The 17,449-nt window shown below is 42.9% G+C and overlaps 1 long non-coding RNA gene across 2 annotated transcripts; it reads left to right on the top strand.

Moving 5' to 3' along the window:
• Positions 1–1,448: 1,448 nt before the first annotated feature.
• Positions 1,449–17,385, top strand: LOC129651800 (uncharacterized). 2 transcript variants are annotated; one of them, XR_008714321.1, is made up of 3 exons: positions 1,449–1,905; positions 3,930–4,064; positions 16,812–17,385. It is a non-coding gene; the product is annotated as an uncharacterized LOC129651800 (long non-coding RNA). The 2 variants fall into 2 exon arrangements; XR_008714320.1 differs by lacking the exon at positions 16,812–17,385 and adding an exon at positions 6,266–7,049.
• Positions 17,386–17,449: the final 64 nt, after the last annotated feature.

The following is a 17,449-nucleotide window of genomic DNA, read 5'->3' as shown; positions in this document are numbered from 1 at the left end:
CCCTGGTGGCTCAGTGGTAAACAATCCACCTCCCAGTGCAGGAGACCCAAGTTTGATCCCTGGGTCCAGAAGGTCCCCACTCCAGGATTCTTACTTGGAAAATCCCACGGACAGAGGAGCCTGGCTGGCTACAGTTCATGGGGCCACAAAACAGTGGACATGACTTAGCAACTAAACAATAATAACAACTTTACTCACCTTAAACTTTTACTAAGCAAGTAGTTTAGGGTGGTCTGGGCTTTGCATTTCTACATAATTATTTGAGTCTTTCTAGACAACTGCTTTGTAATAAACACTCTAACAATATATCATCCATTTTGGTATGTATTAAAGTACTGTAAATACTCCGAAGCTACTTATCTAACAAATAAAAGGAGGTGTTATTTTCCTCACATAATGAACACACACTGTGAAACGCTGATGATCTGTAGGCCTTGGGAAGCAGTCAGTTTCTGTTCAGTTATTGTGACCTGTCTGATGCACAACAGCCTCCTTTATGCCATTTCCCTAAAACCATGGTAGATCTCCTTGACCTACCATGCAGAGTCTATGCAGATTAAGACACCCTCAGCAGTGCTCTTGCTTACAGCTCCAGCTTATCTGCCAGCAACCCTCACCACCATCCCTCCACTGTGCACTTTCTGTATCATCAGTACCTGCTCTTTGCAGTCTTCATACTCTTTCCTTGAAGTCCTTTCTTAATCAACACCCACCTCGCCCCTGGCGATCTGCATTTCACATTTAACAACCCAGCTCAGACACTGACCTCTCCAAAAAGTGGCCCCAAAGAATTAAATACTTCTCTGCATTCTCATTACAGTCTGTACACGCTAATATTGAAGCCCTTATTACCCTCTGTGATAACGTGTTTGTTTACCTATTTCTCTCCTTTTATTGAGTGAATTCCTTCAAGGCAGACCCTCTATTATGTATTCCCATACTCGGTCTTAGGACTGTACTATGCACATGATAGACACTTAGGAAATGTCCTTGGAAAAGATAACTAACCAATGGACTCTGGTGTTATGAAAATTCCTTTTGTTTCAGCTCTTTTGTGTACTCTACTTTTCTTAGTAGGGTTCACTGAATGTAATTTAATTTTTATTTGCTAATTTACCACAGTCCTGTCAATGTATGGCAATGAAAACAAAAAGAGGGCCTATAGTCTAGGCTGAACCAGTTCACTCGGGCTGCTATACGAGCATACCACAGACTGTGGCTTACAGACAACAGAGATCCACTTCTATCAGTCATGGAGCCTGGGAAGTCCAAGGTCAAGTTACCAGCAAATCCAGCGTCCGACGAGAGACTGCTTTCTGGTTCATGCACGGCTGTCTTTCATTCCAGCCCCTCATGGCAGAGGGACAAGGGAATTCCCAGGGGTCTTTTTTCTAAGGGCACTAATCTCATTCATGAGAGTTTTACCCTCATGACCTAATCACCTCCCAAAGACCACACCTCCAAGTAACAGCACTTTGGGAATTAAATTTCAACGTATGAATTTGGGGGTGGGCATTCAGTCTATGGCAAACCATATGTATCTGCCTGATCTAAACAATTTTGACCTGCACAAACAGCACTTTCAAGTGGTTCAACCTAATAGATATTCAGGTGATTGGTCTGAATATGTAAGAGGACCTTGTCAGCCTCTTCTTGTCTTAACTTCATTCCCACCTGTGGCCACTGATTTAGCTTTGTCTGTGGTTTGCCTAAAGACCCCATATGGGAAAAGCACAAATATTCTAATTCATAGGAGAGCATGTTAAATTGATTCCAAGTTAATCAAGAATCACCTATGTTTGATGGCTTTGAAATATTTTATTTTCCATCAGGCATCAGCTAGAGTTGATACTACCTGATTTTCTAACACCTGGGAAATTCAAGCTGTTGGTGTTTCAAATAAAGGTAAGCAGCTAGAGGGATATACTGAATTAGGGGGCAGTTCGTTCATCACGTTTGTCATTTTATCAACAGTTCAACCAGGACTTTGGCAATAATATATTTTAGACTCTCATCCAAACCTAGAATAAAAAGAAATATCTATGTATTTGGACATACTTTGTTCATTTAAAGCTTTTACAGGCCAGCCATCATGTTGTGAGCAATGATTTCAAGTTCCAGCTTTCCTAAAATCTTTCTGATTTGCTGGGGAGTTGAGGTAGGGGATTAAAAACAAGTCTCATTACTGAGTTCTCCCCCAAGTTATGGGTAACAGTACACACCCATACCATTTGTAAAATTATTTTTAAAGAAAATTTATTTGATTTTTCACAAGTCAGTATTTTCACCCAATAAATGAGTTCCATAATAATTAATGACTTTTTTGCTACATTGAAAAACAGGATTGGGACAACTGTTAAAAAATATCTATGCAACTGGGTAACCAGAACACTAACAGCAGCAACACAAGAGCAACAATCTGATAAAGTTAAGAGGATATTAAGTTCATCATTAAAAACAAAAAAGTAAGCACAGTAGTGTATCACAAAGAAAAATAGCAAAGGTAGCTTGACAGGAAGTGATGTGAGGTAGGGCTGAGGTGGCTGAGTTATGAAGACTATGAAGTACACAGACGTCTGGACAAGCCGGGCCAGACTGAACCAAGAGGGAAATGCCATAGTGCTGTCCTTCTCATCTGTTTGCTGCATCCAGCCGGTTCATGTGCTTTGTCTTCAGCTGCGCGTATGTGGTAGCAAAAACTTTAAAGTGCTAGGGGGAAAGTGCATATGAATCAGTGGGAGACACTGCTACCCTTCCCTTACTTATCAGTCATTATGAGCGCAGCAACATTCAGTCCTATAGCTACATGTGGTGGGTGTGCTGTGCTGTGCTTAGTCGCTCAGTCACGTCCAGCTCTTTGTGACACCATGGACTGTAGCCCAGCAGGCTCCTCTGTCCATGGGGGTTTTCCAGGCAAGAATACTGCAGTGGGTTGCCGTGCTGTCCTCCAGCAGATCTTCCCAACCCTGGGATTGAACCGAGGTCCCCTGCATTGCAGACAGATTCTTGACCATCAGAGACACGAGGAAAACCCATATGTTGTGGGTATATGTTTCTACCACAGTGCCTCAATGTAAATTACTCTAGAGCTAATGGAAGTGACTCCATGTTCTTTTCTGCTTTCTTTGTTGTTTGTTTCTATAAGTTCATGAACTATTGGTATAACTATAAACTCTGACTATATATTTGATGAGATTAAAAAAATAACCATTGTTTTTGAGGGTGGGGTTTTTAAAAAGGAAGTTATTGTTTTAGAGACATAAATAAATGGAAATGTTTATAAATAAAATAATATGCTGCTGCGATTTGCTTCAGAATAATTCAGGGAGTGCTAGATGAGGTGGGAATAGAGGGGAAAAAACTGACCATGAGTTGATCATCACAGAAGCCGGGTAGTAGACCATTCTCTCTACTTTTTATATAGGCTTGAACTTTTCTGTAACAAAAAGTTTTTTTAACTTTACAGGTAATCATAATACTCTTCTGAAATCTTCTGAAATACTCTATCTGAAATCTTGAGTTGATCATCACAGAAGCCGGGTAGTAGACCATTCTCTCTACTTTTTATATAGGCTTGAACTTTTCTGTAACAAAAAGTTTTTTTAACTTTACAGGTAATCATAATACTCTTCTGAAATCTTGTATGTTTGTTTAGGTCTTTCAGACTAGAGGGAAGATTTTGCTTGTCTCGTTCACCACTGTTATCTGCTTTGGACAGTATGCGGGCTGGCCCTTGGCAGACTCTCAATATATTAATTGATGAGGGGGGAAAAAAGTCACTAAGTAGAACTTTCAGGAGGAGAGAGAAAAAAGGAAACTCAGTTCGTGTTTTTCTTCTCCTCCAAATAAAGAACACATAAGAATTTTAGAGAAGGGAAAGCCCTCCGGGAGGGCCGCAGCACACCTCTGTGCCCTGCCGCCCCTCGCAGGTCTGCGCACGGCTGATGCACTGCCGTGTACAAAAATGTACAAAGATGATTTCCCGGCCATGAACAACAGCGTTACGAGAGTCCATGAAAAGGGCCAATCTCCAGCACGAAAACTCCGGGAGCTTGAGTGAGTAGGTAAGTGTGGCAGGAGAAGCAACGGCTGGGAAGCCTGATGGTGAAAGCCCCGCACGTGGTTCACTTCACCAAGTGCAGGCTGCCCCGCGCACCGGGGGTGGAGAGGGCGAGGGGAGGCACGAAAGACTCAGACTGTATGTGACTCACGTACCGCCGCGAAAGCTTAAGTGGAGGTTCTGGAGAGGGTCAATTCATATTTCTGTTGAGAATGATGGGAGGCGAGAAAAGTCTTCCTTCAGTAAATCGACAGAAACTCTAAGAGGCTGGTGGTTGTCAGTGGTGGGGATGGACTAGGAGTATGTGAAATATCTGCTTACTGGGTAAGAGGTTTTATTTCAAAGCAATGAAAATATTTTGGAAGTAGATAAACGTGGAGGTTGCAGAACATTGTCAGTGTACTAAATGTCACTGAATTGTTCACTTTGAAATGGTTAATTTTCTGTTAGTGAATTTCACCTCAATACAGAAACTACAGAAACGCTAGTGTTGGAGCCAGGAGTGGAAGGCGGCCCCTCTGTAAAAATAGGAAGGTTGGCAGATAAAATCATCAGTGAGTTGATGGCATAGCTAAAACTAGAACCTTGGTCTTTTGATTTCCAGGACCATACTCTTTTTACTAAAAAAAAAAAGAAAAAAGGTTCCAAATGCTCCGGACCAACAAATTGGCCTTAAATTAATTGTGCTACGAACTGCAGTGCAGGGCAGGGGCGTGTGATGGACTGGGAGACAGGCTGACATGTGTGCACTGCTATGAGCAAAACAGATAACTGATGAGAGCCGCTGCACAGCACAGGGCGCTCGGCTCAGCGCCGGGTGGTGGCCTCGATGGGAAGGAAGTCCAAAAAAGAGGGGATATATGTGTATCACTGAGTGCCTTTGCTGTACAGCAGAAACTAACATGTTTAAAAGCAACTATATTCCAATAAAAATTAATTAAACAATCTCAGTGTGTTAAAAATGAATATGTAATACAGGAATTAAAATCCCAAATTCTAGTCTATAATGCTCACTTAGTTAACACCAGTTTGTTTTCTCAGAGCACCACTTACAGCCATTTTCTAAGCAAAACTTCCATGGGCCCCAAGCCCAAGCTCTGATAGAGCTTTTACTTTCCTGTGAATTATTTATCTCAAGTTTATCATAACACATTTAAAATGATGCTTGTGTACTTAATGTCTGTCTCTCTCACTAATTTCTAACAGGGGACTTACTTAAGGTCAGATTCTGTCCTGAACTTTCTATCAGAACTAATCTATCTAATTCTTGCCACAGCCCTATGAAGCAGGTGGCTTATCTGCTCCCCCTTCATAGATAAGGAATCCGAGGCACAAAGTGATGAGGTAATTTGCCTGAGGTCAAACAGCTAATAGAGTCAGGACCCCGCGCAGCCTGATTCCTGAGCCCACGTTCTGACGCTGCCTGGGAGTGGTGACTGTGTTCACTTCCTCAGCACCGGGCACGCACTACATATCTGTCGAGTAAGTGCATGATTTGGATTCTAGCTTAGCAATCTCTCATATTGGGCTGTGTGGTCCTGAGCAAGTCACTTGACCTCTCTGAATTTAACTTTTATAGTAGCCACCATGCTGAGAGTCATAAAAACCCAAATAAGTTTATGGATGTGAAAACAAGTTGAACAAAAATGAATTTTTAAATACAAGTGTAGAGGATGACAAAATAAATATGTTTCATAAATTACATTCTTCTAAATACTTCATCTGGAGAAAGCAATGGCACCCCACTCCAGTACTTCATCTAAAGACTAATTTGTTTAGTGCATATAGGCAGAAAACTTCACTTTTTTCCTCTTAAAATCAAGGTCTTAAACTGAAATATTTAAGTATATTTCTTTATGAACTCTGCCTTCTGCTAGAAGGGAATTCTCTGTATTTCCCAAAATAATAATCTTTCATAGATCTGAGCATCCCATCCTCAGTATTCCTGAATAGCAAAGGCAAAAGATGAAAACTCTGTGTCAGAGACTGCTAGCTAACCAGAATTAATTCTTTCTTTGCTCCTTATTATCAAAACCTGAATTTTAGATTCACATTTTAGATTTTTCACAATCTTAGATTTACATTGCTGCCCTGTTTCCCTTGGATTTGAGTACAGCCAAGTCCCAGGTCTCCAAGGAAATGTAAATTGTATGAGTCTCTCTCTTTTTTTTTTGGCTTCTTTTTTGTTTATAACCCTCAACTCAGAAACAATTGTTGGAGCTCCAGCAGCCATCTTGGATCACGAGGTAGCATTGAGGATGGAAGCTAGCATGGTGGAACAAAATTATAACAGCGCCTGCTTTCGATGGCATGTGGATCTGCCATTCCAGCCTTGGCTCTCTGTTATGTGGGAAATAAATAAATGCGTATTTCATTTAAGCAATAGTTATTTTAGTTGTCTGTTGTATATAGCAGCACCTAATTCTAATTAACATAAATTCATTTTTCTTCACCTTGTTTCCCCGTCATAATACTCATCGCAGGTTGGTATAACTGCTTATTTGATGATCAATCTTCAGTGCTCGACCCAAGCTCCTTCTCTGGTTCCCCATGGCTACTTCACGCCTGGCTCAGTGTCTGGCACATTTTAGGCATTCAGTAAGCATTTGTGGAATGAAGGACTGTAGAAGCGCCTAAACCTCCACCTTGCACCTCTTTTCCCTTTCCTTCTTCCTTTAGAGCTCATCCCAGCTGCCAACCACTTCCGTCCGATTGAGCCACTGTTTATCTCTTCCCATCCCTAAAGCAAACCCAGCCTCCCCTCTACACCATCCAAGCACCTCATCCCCCACCATCCCCTCCGTCTCCACGCAGCTCTCTTCTCCAAGCTAGGGATGGCTGGATGCACTCTGCCAGTTACAAGGATGGAGAAGCTGACTCTTAAAAGGAGGCAGGAGGCATGGGTTCCAATGCAGACCTTCTTGCCAAGCACACAACGCTAGATTCCACGTGGCCCTGCGGGTTTGGGTTCCTACGGCGCTGAGGGAATTTTGAGAGGTAATTGCCTACCTAAATCAGGACCTTACAGCTTCTTGAGGTGCCCCTTAGCCATGGCCTAGGCCTGGACTCCATGGGAGGGGCCCTCCTCACAGGGCAGAGTTCACCCTCAACCTTGCCCAATCCCCGTGGTCTCAGCCCCAGAATCTGTCTCCAGGACCTGGTGCAGTAGCTGCTGAGATGAGGAAACCTGCCCAGGGAAGGGCAGAGGCTGCCGAGGTGTCCATCTCAACCTGCTTTGCCTCCTCCTCTGAAAGAGGAGAAAAGAGTTTTTAACAGCCCTCACCCCATATATATACCCTATGGTATATGTAACTTAATTCTAATCTTTGGATAGCTGGCTCCTCCCTGGTCTGGTAAACTTAATACTCTACTCTATTTCTTTTTTTTTACCTAGAGGTGGTTTTTTTTGTTTTTTTTTTTTTTAAACTATGGCAAAATATACATAACATAATGTTTACCATTTTAATTATGCACAAGTACACAACTCGATGGCATTCACATTCACAATATATTCACAATGTTATGGAACCATCACCACCATTTATACCCCAGACTTTCTCATCATCCACAACAAAAACCCTGACCTACAGACAGCGTCTCTACCTCTCCGTCTGTTTCCTTATCAGGGACTCCGCTTACACTTGACTGTTCTCTGGCCTTGGCCTTGTCGCTGATCCTACCTGTATGCCTGGCCTCCTGAGGAATGCATCCCAGGACTGCCCTGGCTCTTGTAACATCATTTCACTGGACTCCTGATACTGGCTGCCTCTCTGCTCTTGTCCCTTTTGGAAAGGACCCTATAGATACTGGCTGCTAAAAGGGGTGCTCCCTAAGCATCAAGAGTTTAGGACATTGTCTGTCCCACCCTTGGGAGCTGACCTACCTTCAGGTCATAACCCTGACAATCTACATCCACTGTAGGTAATGAGACTGCTCTGTCTTTCTAACCACCATCTCCTTCCAAATACTCAGTACCTCATCCTTCTCCTCTGGGTTTTAATCCCTTCACCCCTACTCTCCCAACCCTCATCCTAATTTTACCCGTTCCCATTATCCTAGTCCTCAGTCCTTCTGTATCTTTGGAACTTCTCTAACCTTCCTGGAGTCAAGACCAGCATTTCAGCGTTGCCTATTGTATAGCCTTTTAAACCTTTCTCACCATCTTGGCGATCTCTGTCACTCTGCCGGTGCCTGCCCTGTGTTGTTCGAGGAGGCCTCCGTGTGATGTGCTGAGACTTGCCCTTGGGGTCAGATGTGAGTTCTTTCCTGGCTTAGCTGCTCCAGAACCGGCTCTGTGGGCCTGAAGCCTATGCAGCGGAGCAGGGCCTGGCACTCTGCAGGGCCCCACGCTAAGTTTGGGGCTCTGTTGTTCCTGTCTTGAAATTATTAATAATTTTATCTTTTTAACTTGTTTTTTGTTGTTGTTTTGTTTTGGTTTCTTTTTCCTTGCCGCACACAGGCTTCTCTGGTTGTCATGCAGGGGCTTAGTTGCCATATACAGGAATCTAAGTTCCCCAATCAGGGATCAAGTCTATGTCCCCTGCACTGGATGGCAGATTCTTAACCACTGGACCACCAGGGGTGTTCCTGAACTTGTGTTTTATAAGTAAAATCTGACAGGACAATGGAGAATGCATTTGAGTTGCCGAAGATGTGTGTGATACAGGTGCCCGTCTCCCCTGGCCACCCCCTTCCTGCGGAGCATTCATAATGCTCTGTGAACACAGGGTTTCAGTGGACCCACAATGAGCAGAGGTTTAATGAGACTCGAAGTGAGTGCACAGTGAGGAGTCATGTCTATGATGCAGTCGGGGGGTGCTGACCCCCTGGAGGCCACATTTCCCACAGGAACCAGAACGCGGTTTGAATCCAGAAAGACGACAGTGGCATTCGAAGGAACGCAGATGTCTGAGGCGCTTCATCACAGTCTTTCTTGTGCTGTTGTTATTAGCCGAACACGTGCATGAAGTATGCTGACACAGAAGGACAGGGAAAGACGGGGTACTCAGTGGCTGCCCTTCCTTTCAGGCCCTTCTTGTTTATCAGGAAGCAAAGGTCTGAGTGCTGACAGAGCGCACACAATCAGGAGGTAAACTGGGGCAGCTGAGGTGGTTTTGTGCAGCAGGTGCGCCTGGCCAGCTAAGGGAAACACCACAGAAGAAAAGGCTTTGTATTTCAAAACGTTTAATAGCTCTATTCTTGCTTAATGGATAAGCAGCTCTACATTTTTTGCCTTCCCTGGGACCTTCAACTTTTACAGATGGCCTTGACTGCTCCTTTCTGTGTGATTCTGGGCAGCCCTGCCCTTCTTCCTTCTTGCCTTCCTGCCATTCTTTTAACCCTTTCTGAGCATCAGTTTCTTTATCTGTAAAATAAAATAATGCCAAACCATGCCAACCATTATCAAGTGGCCTCTGCCGCTGCTCATTCTATTTATTTCTTATATAACTTCCATGCAGATATCCAGAAAACATTCTGAAGGGGTCTATGGATAAATGAGGGAAACAAAAATTATACAAAGTTGTGGGTGGGCAGACCAAACCTTTCAAAGTTATTTGGGGCGAATCCATCAAAAAGCCTTTTGATATTTGCCTTTTTCCTATTAATGGAGACTTTTGTATGTTTGCTGAAAGAAAGGAGTTGGTAAAGCAGGAGAGATACGATGCTAGAGAGAATGGACATATGAGCTCCTTAAATGTTTATATGACTTTTCATTGCTCAGGGATATCACCTTTAAGCATTCCCATGAAGAATTCAGGGCAGGTGTTCTTATTTCCAGGAACTGTAAAGCCTAGCTCTCAGAAGAGACATAAAATGAGAAGCTAGAATTTACCTTGGAAAGATGTCACGGATTAGCTCTGACCCTTAGCTCTCGTTATTCCAGCCGTCTTGGGGTGCTATTAAGTTACTACCAGCAGAGGGCGCCTTTAAGCAGGCCTCTGAGCCCGTAGTTAAGAACTGAAAGTGCACTTGGAAATAAAAGATTTTTTTCTTTTTAACTGAAGTATGACCAAACAGCAACAAGAATAGTTGATTTATAATATTGTGTTAATTTCAGGTGTACAGCATAGTGATTCAGTATTTTTGCGAATTATACTCTATTTTAGGTTATTACCAGAGAATGGGTATAATTCCTTGCACTAAATGGTATATCTTTGTTGCTTATTTATTTTATATATAGTAGTTTAGGCCCCGTGTGGAAAGGAATTGGGGCCTCCTGCTCAGAGTCAAGAGAGTGAGCCACCGCGCAGGGAAATCCTCCAGCCACAGTCAAGCCTTTCGGAGACCGCAGCCTCAGCTGACAGCTTGACTGCAAACTCAAGAGAGAACCTAAGCCAACATTACCCAGTTAAGCCATTCCTGAATTCTTGCCCAATAAAACTGTGAAGATAATTGTTTATTTTAAGCCCCTAAATTTTGGGGTAATTGATAACATAGCAATAGTTAACTTGTCCTCTGTAACAGCTGTTTTTCTAAAGATGCAAGTCTCATGAAAGTGCCTGTATTCACCACCACCAATGGGCAATTGCTCAGTAGAAATGGCTTTGCTGCATAATTTTGTGTTGGGTTCATGTTTTCTCAAGAGTTCACAATCAAGTTGTAGCTGGGGCTGTGGTCACTGAAAGGCATGACTAGGGCCGGGGATTTATCTCCACAGGGACTCACTTGCATGAGGCAGGAGGCCTCAGTTCCTTTCCACATGGGCCTCTCCACAGGCTTCTTGAGTGTCTTTACTACATGGTGGCTGGCCTCCCCCAGAGCAGGCAGTCCCAGAGACAGCCAGGTGGGAAAGGCGACATCTTCCATGACTCCTCTGAAGCCACACACCTCTGCATTTGCTGTATGCTATTGGCCAGATGAGCCGACCCTGATTCAGAGCAGGAGGGGGTCACCCAAGGCCATGAATACCAGGGAGGCAGGGACACTGGGGCCATCCTGGAGACTGGCTACCACGTCTAGCCACTGGATGAGTGGATGAGTACCAGTGCATTACAGGCACTAGAATTATATAAGAGAGCTCATGTTGAACAAGAAGTATATTATCTGAAACAAGTGTGTGACGGTGCAGCCAACAAGAGGTTAACGGCCTGAGCTTCATTCTTCACAAGGTCTAACATATAGAAAAAACAGCTTCAGTGAGGTTGTGAAACTGAGACACACATGGAGAGTGGGCACCTTCTTTTGTCTCTTTTCGTTTCCTCTGAAGAAACGTGCTTAACTGCATTCTATCACAATCAGAATGATTGATTTTCTCTTTGGGCCTTATTACTTTCCACTTCCTCTACATTCTGTCCTCAGAAATCCTCCCCTATTCTGTTGCTGAGTTAGGAACCCGAGTGTTATTTCACTCCACCACTCTGGAGATGTACAAAAATAGTTTGAGCAACAGCTTTCTTCTTTATCTTTCTTCAGTTACCATTTGGGAACTTAAACGCTAAATCATCCCGCCTTGGATTTAAACTTCCTCTGACATGGCTCATCTCACTGCTCTTGGTTCTTCCCTTCTCTAGACTCTGCTACTAATCTCCCCAATACGTCATCTGCCTGGCTGCCCCTCCAGCCAGTCTCAACCTGATGCTCTATGAGGGAGACCCAGAGCAGTGCTTCATTTAGGTCACATCTCTTCCCAACTTGTACTTTTGAACCTTCACCTAGAATGTACAGTGGTATCTAAATGAGAATCAAAATGCGTGGAGTAGGCTACAAATCCTTAAAGAGTCTGTTAAAACAGAGACTCAATCCCAGACAAAAAAGTTGGTGTGTGTGCTAAGTCGCTTCTGTCACGCCCGACTCTTTCAACCCTATGGACCATGGCCCACCAGGCTCCTCTGTCCATGGGGTTCTCCAGGCAAGAATACTGGAGTGGGTTGCCATGCCCTCCTCCAGGGGATCTTCCGGATCCTATCGCCATCTGGGAAGCCCAGGTGGATGAAGACTGTGTCAAAGAGAAGGACAGACTTCAGCAGGGCTTGCTGTCTCTCTTTTTCCCATTGATCCCAACACCGTCAAATCCCCATCTCTGCAAGTTACGGGATGTGTTCCTTGAGGCGAATCACTGTGTTTCTCTGGGGAATCACTGTCTACTCATGGGTCCCCTGAGGTCACAGTACCTTTCAGAGTGGGTGTGAAGATTAGAAACAGTTTATGTAAGTTAATTATCACAACGCCTGTGACATGGAGCTAATAATTGGTATCTGTTGTGTTGTCATTTTTTGGATGATCTCTTTAAAGGTTCAAAGTGTATTCTCCATGTCTGAATTTCATATAGCACCTGGTAAAATGCAGTGGAGTTTGTAGCCCTTCTTGAAATTGCGAATTAACATTTATAAGCTTTCTTCTTAATCACTAGACCTATTCCTGGGCAGTAAGAAAAACGCTTCAGCCAATATCTTTGATACAGAGACAGGAGGATCTTTCCAAGTGTCGATCTTTTACAGCTTATGAGATAAAAGAAGGAGGGTACACGTAATCTGCTAATGGCAATCAACGCCATAAACAAGAGGAAAAAATTCTAAATCTTCTAAAAAATTTCTGTTCTGTTGGGGACTTTTTGTGCTCTTTCACTCACTAAGTCAGAATGTCAGACTCTCAGGAAGTAGCAGTTATTTGGACTTCAAGAGTTCAGTCATCTAATCTCAGATCTTTAATTGACAGCAAATGAACAAACCAGAAAGGAAGTGGGGGCAAAATTCTGCTGGGCCCAATGATAAAGAGATTTTTCATCCTGATAGCCAGTTCTGACTGGCTGCTGTCAGAGGGTAGAACTGTATTTAAAGACAGATTGGTGTGATTCTATACACACACACACACACATATATATATATATATATATATATATTTAAAGTAGAAGATCATGACTGTATCTTACACTACTAGTAAATAATAGAGACTATTTTCAGGTTCATGCTGTGTGCTAAGAGCTTTATACATATTTCATTTCATTCTCCCATCACACTATGGGGTTTTACTGTTTTGATTTTATAGATAAATCACATAGCTAATCAGACAGAGCCAGGGTTTGAATTCAAGCCTGCCTCACTGCAGGCCATACTTCTTTCTCAATGAAATATTTAAAATATTTAGAAAAATACAGCGACTCACCTATACACCCGTATAACTACCACTAAACTTTACTGAATTATTTGTAAGATATTGCCATACTGGCTTCAGAAGTTCCTTTAAAACAAAAGGTAATAGATACAGTGGAAGCATGTGCTTCTTTCCTATCACAAATGTCTCCTTCCCTTCACAGACATAACAACTATTCTGATTTAGTATTTACCTTTCACTTCCCAAGTGGCACTAGCGGTAAAGAACCTGCCAATGCAGGAGACTAAGAGATGCAGGTTCAATCCCTGGGTCAGGAAGATCCCTGGAAGAGGGCATGACAACCCACTCCAGTATTCTTGCCTGGAGAATCCCAGGGACAGAGGAGCCTGGAGGGCTACAGTCCATGAGGTCACAAAGAGTCAGACACGACTAAAGCAACTTAGCATACATGCATTTCACACATATGTGTATGTCATTGCATGCATGCATGCATGCTCAGTTGCTCAGTCATATTCAACTCTTTGTGACCTTACGGACTGTAGCCCGCCAGGCTCCTCTGTCCATGAAATTTTCCAAGCAAGAATACTGGAGTGGGTTGCCATTTCCTCCTCCAGGGGATCTTCTAGAATCAGGGGTCGAACTCACGTCTCCTGCGTTTCCTGCATTGGCAAGCAGATTCTTCACCACTGAGCCACCTGGAAAGCCCATGTATGTTCTTATATTTGCATAAATATAAAAGTTATTATGCTTTTTGTGTCATCCCAGCCAACACTGCATTCCATGGTATGAATACACAGTAATATATTTATCATTGTGACCGTTGCTTTAGGTTGCTCCCAAGATTTTGCTATTGCAAATAATAGTGCATTCCTATACTAGTGTTTGAGGCAAATGTGTGAAAGTTTTCTGGGATATAAACCTAGAGTGTTTATTTTCCTGTTACTCTCTAATAAGGTTTCCTGCAGGCTGGGGTGAATTCCTGATTCAATGTTGGGATATCAGAGTCTTGGATGTGGGATAGACGTACAAGATTGAGAAAAAAAGGGGGGGTTTTAGAGGGTGTGATGTTGATAGCCCAGGTCACTTGAGAGAGGAATTTCACGACGCAGCTAAGCAGTGGATCTTGGACTCAAGGAGAGAGATGCTGGTTTCTCCTTTGGCCTGATCAACTGAAAACTAATTTCAAGGTGGTTGTGGGGATTTATTAAGAGACGAGGGAAATAAGGAATGGGCCAAGTGAAACAGGAACACTTGGAAGAGTGTTATTAAACCAAGTGCCCAGGGACCCTCGGGTTCCCATGGCGCCTCCTAAGGCCATCTGGGAGTGCCCCTGAGCAGACAGCAGGGCCATCCCTTCTACTCGCCTGGAGCAACTCCACTCTAACTACTTTCCACATTGGACTTCCCTGTAAGACTTGGTTTCCATAAACTTGTTGTAGCTAAATGTCTTTTCAAATTTGTTTAAATATTTTGGAAGACAAGTAACCAATGAGAGGCATTTACTGATAAGGTTCCACAGCTAGCTGCGGTGTACACCCCAAGATTCCTCTCCTCGCTGGTGTTACGGGCAAGCACGCGTGTAGATTCCGAGTGAGCCGCATCCCGCAGTGCCGGTAGCAGTGACCCGTATTTAACCCTCGTTTCTGAAAGTGAAAGTGAAGCCGCTCAGTCGTGTCCGACTCCTTGCGACCCCGTGGACTGTAGCCTACCAGGCTTCTCTGTCCATGGGACTCTCCAGGCAAGAGTACTGGAGTGGGTTGCCACTGAAGAGACACCTAAGTGAAGGTATAAATAGGTTAAGCATAATAGTAATAGTACTTGACTGACTGTTTACTGCCCTGCTAGGAGCATTTTCATGTCATGGTGACTTCAGAGAATAATAAGTAATTCAGCTACTTGGCTGCAGTGAAGAAGAGATGCATAGAGGCTGGAGAATCAAGCAAGACTCAGATTAAGAAAGGCCTTGTGAGCTAAGTGAGGTCATGTCGGGTCCATCTGAGGGTCAAACTGAGGTAGCATTAGCAGGAAGGTCAAGAGACCACCAAAGTTCCTGCCAGACCTGGTTTCTCCTCTTTAGAGAGGGGAAGCCCAGGTGGTGCAGTGGTAAAAATCTGCCGGCCAATGCAAGAGATGTGGGTTTGATCCCTGGGTCAGAAAGATCCTCTGGAGTGGAAAATGGCAACCCACTCCAGTATTCTTGCCTGGAAAACCTCAGGGACAGGGAAGCCTGGCGGGCTATAGTCACAGGGTCTCAACAAGTTGGACACAACTGAGCACCATCCACACATCTATATAAAAACCAAAGACTCCTCCAGAGGTCAACATTTTAAAATGTAAAGAATGATCCATCTTTGAGCCATGTTTGTAAGGCAGATTAAAACATTTTAGTTGAAGGCAATTGGAAATCTGTAAGCGGCTGAATTCTAGTTCTATTGAGAACCTGTGAAATCCACTGTTTTTTAAATGTTTTCTACCAGAGAAACATGCCAATGGTAAGTGACTAATATCACTGATCAATATTGACTCCATAATACAAGCAAATAAATTTCCTTCACTTCAGATATATCTATGGTCATTTGAATGTTCTCGCTTTCTCCTGAAGATCTTTTCCCGAAAATGATGGCAAAAGTATTTTGTTTGTTTTAACTTGCCCCATCTTTCGCAACCCAGTTTAATTATTTTACAGATTTCCTTCTGAAACAAATAGGTCAGATAATGGTGGTGGTTTAGTCTCTAAGTTGTGTCCGACTCTTGCAACCCCATGGCGTCTCTGTCCATGGGATTCTTCAGGCAAGAATACCAGAGTGGGTTGCCATTTCCTTCTCCAAGGTCAGACAATAGGGACAGATTTTTGCCATTTCAATAATCTATGTAAGAGACACTGGTAGTGAACTTTGTGTATCAAATTTTCCTTTGTGCACCTTTTTCCCCAATGAATTCAGTACAAAGTGTTGGTAAAATAGAACCTTATTAATTCAAAAGAAGGGTCACCAATGTGAACATAAAACATATGAATTATAGAAAACTGTTTAGAGAAATCTGTTTTACTACTTTGAAATAGAGTACTTATTACATACTAAGCTAGACATCAGTCCTAGTAGAAGGGAAGTAGTAAATAAAAACTTTCTAGCAAGCATCATAAGGCTTCCCGGTGGCTCAGACAGTAAAGAGTCTGCCTGCAATGCGGAAGACCCGGGTTTGATCCCTGGGTCAGGAAGATCCCCTGGAGAAGGGAATTGCTACCCACTCCAGTTTTCTTGCCTGGAAAATTCCATGGACAGAGGAGCCTGGTGGACTACAGTCCCTGGGGTCACAAAGAGTCGGTCACGACTGAGCGACTAACACTTTCACTTTCGAGCATCATAAAAATCTTAAAATTTTTTTTCTAAATTAAGTACAAGACTCATATCATAAGAAGCTTTTTTTCTCTAGGCTCTTATATGAAAATGATTAAAACCTCATTGAAAAGTATAGCATAAGTTTATTTTTTAGAAAAGAAAGATATTCTGTGCCTGAATGAATGCAAATTTTGAATTTGTGGTGTCTGAATTAATAGATATGGAGGATATCCATTCCCTGCTAAAAACTAAAGTATTTGATTCATCATTTATTTTGTAGAAAATGATACAGCATCCTCAGCAGAATATTTTCATTGCCAGTCACAATCTTTTCTCCATCTAACATTCAGTTTCTTTTCTAGACTGGGACAGATGGACAGGGAGGCCTGGCATGCTGCAGTCCATGGGGTCGCAAAGAGTCGGACATGACTGAGCAACTGAACTGACTGAACTGAACTGAACGGACCAAGGACTTATTCCTTTGCAGATCTGTCTTCTTCTGCCATTTCCAACGCCAATGACGCTACCATTCAAGTCTTCTCTGGAAAGATAGCTCACAAGCCCTTCTACACCAGGCCCATTCTAAAATCACCTTCATGTGAAACTGAATCCCGGTGGGTCTCCATCAGAACGTCTCCAGAGGCATGCTTTCATGATAAAACTTTCAGAGCAATTGCCTGGTCAAGAGACAAAAGACAATCAACTTACTGATTTTTAACTTTGAGGCATTCATTGCAGTGCCAAACTTTTATGTTAGACTCCTTTATTTGTATTACTCAAAATAAATTCTCTAGGTGTAAATCTGTATAAAATATCTTCCCATAAAAATCTTCTACTTTTATACCTGGGCATTAAAGAGTGTTTCCATTCCAATTTTACTTTTCCTGCTCAGAAGTCCCTCTTCTTGACATTAATAATTAACCAGTAAACCAACTTACCCAAGTTCTTCAATCTCGGTTTCTTTAAAAAGGAGAGTAACTTCAGGAAGTTCATATCGATG

Source organism: Bubalus kerabau, chromosome 4 (assembly GCF_029407905.1).
Source record: "Bubalus kerabau isolate K-KA32 ecotype Philippines breed swamp buffalo chromosome 4, PCC_UOA_SB_1v2, whole genome shotgun sequence".
In the NCBI taxonomy this organism is placed as follows: Eukaryota; Metazoa; Chordata; class Mammalia; order Artiodactyla; family Bovidae; genus Bubalus; species Bubalus kerabau.
This window is presented reverse-complemented; position numbering and strand designations above follow the sequence as displayed.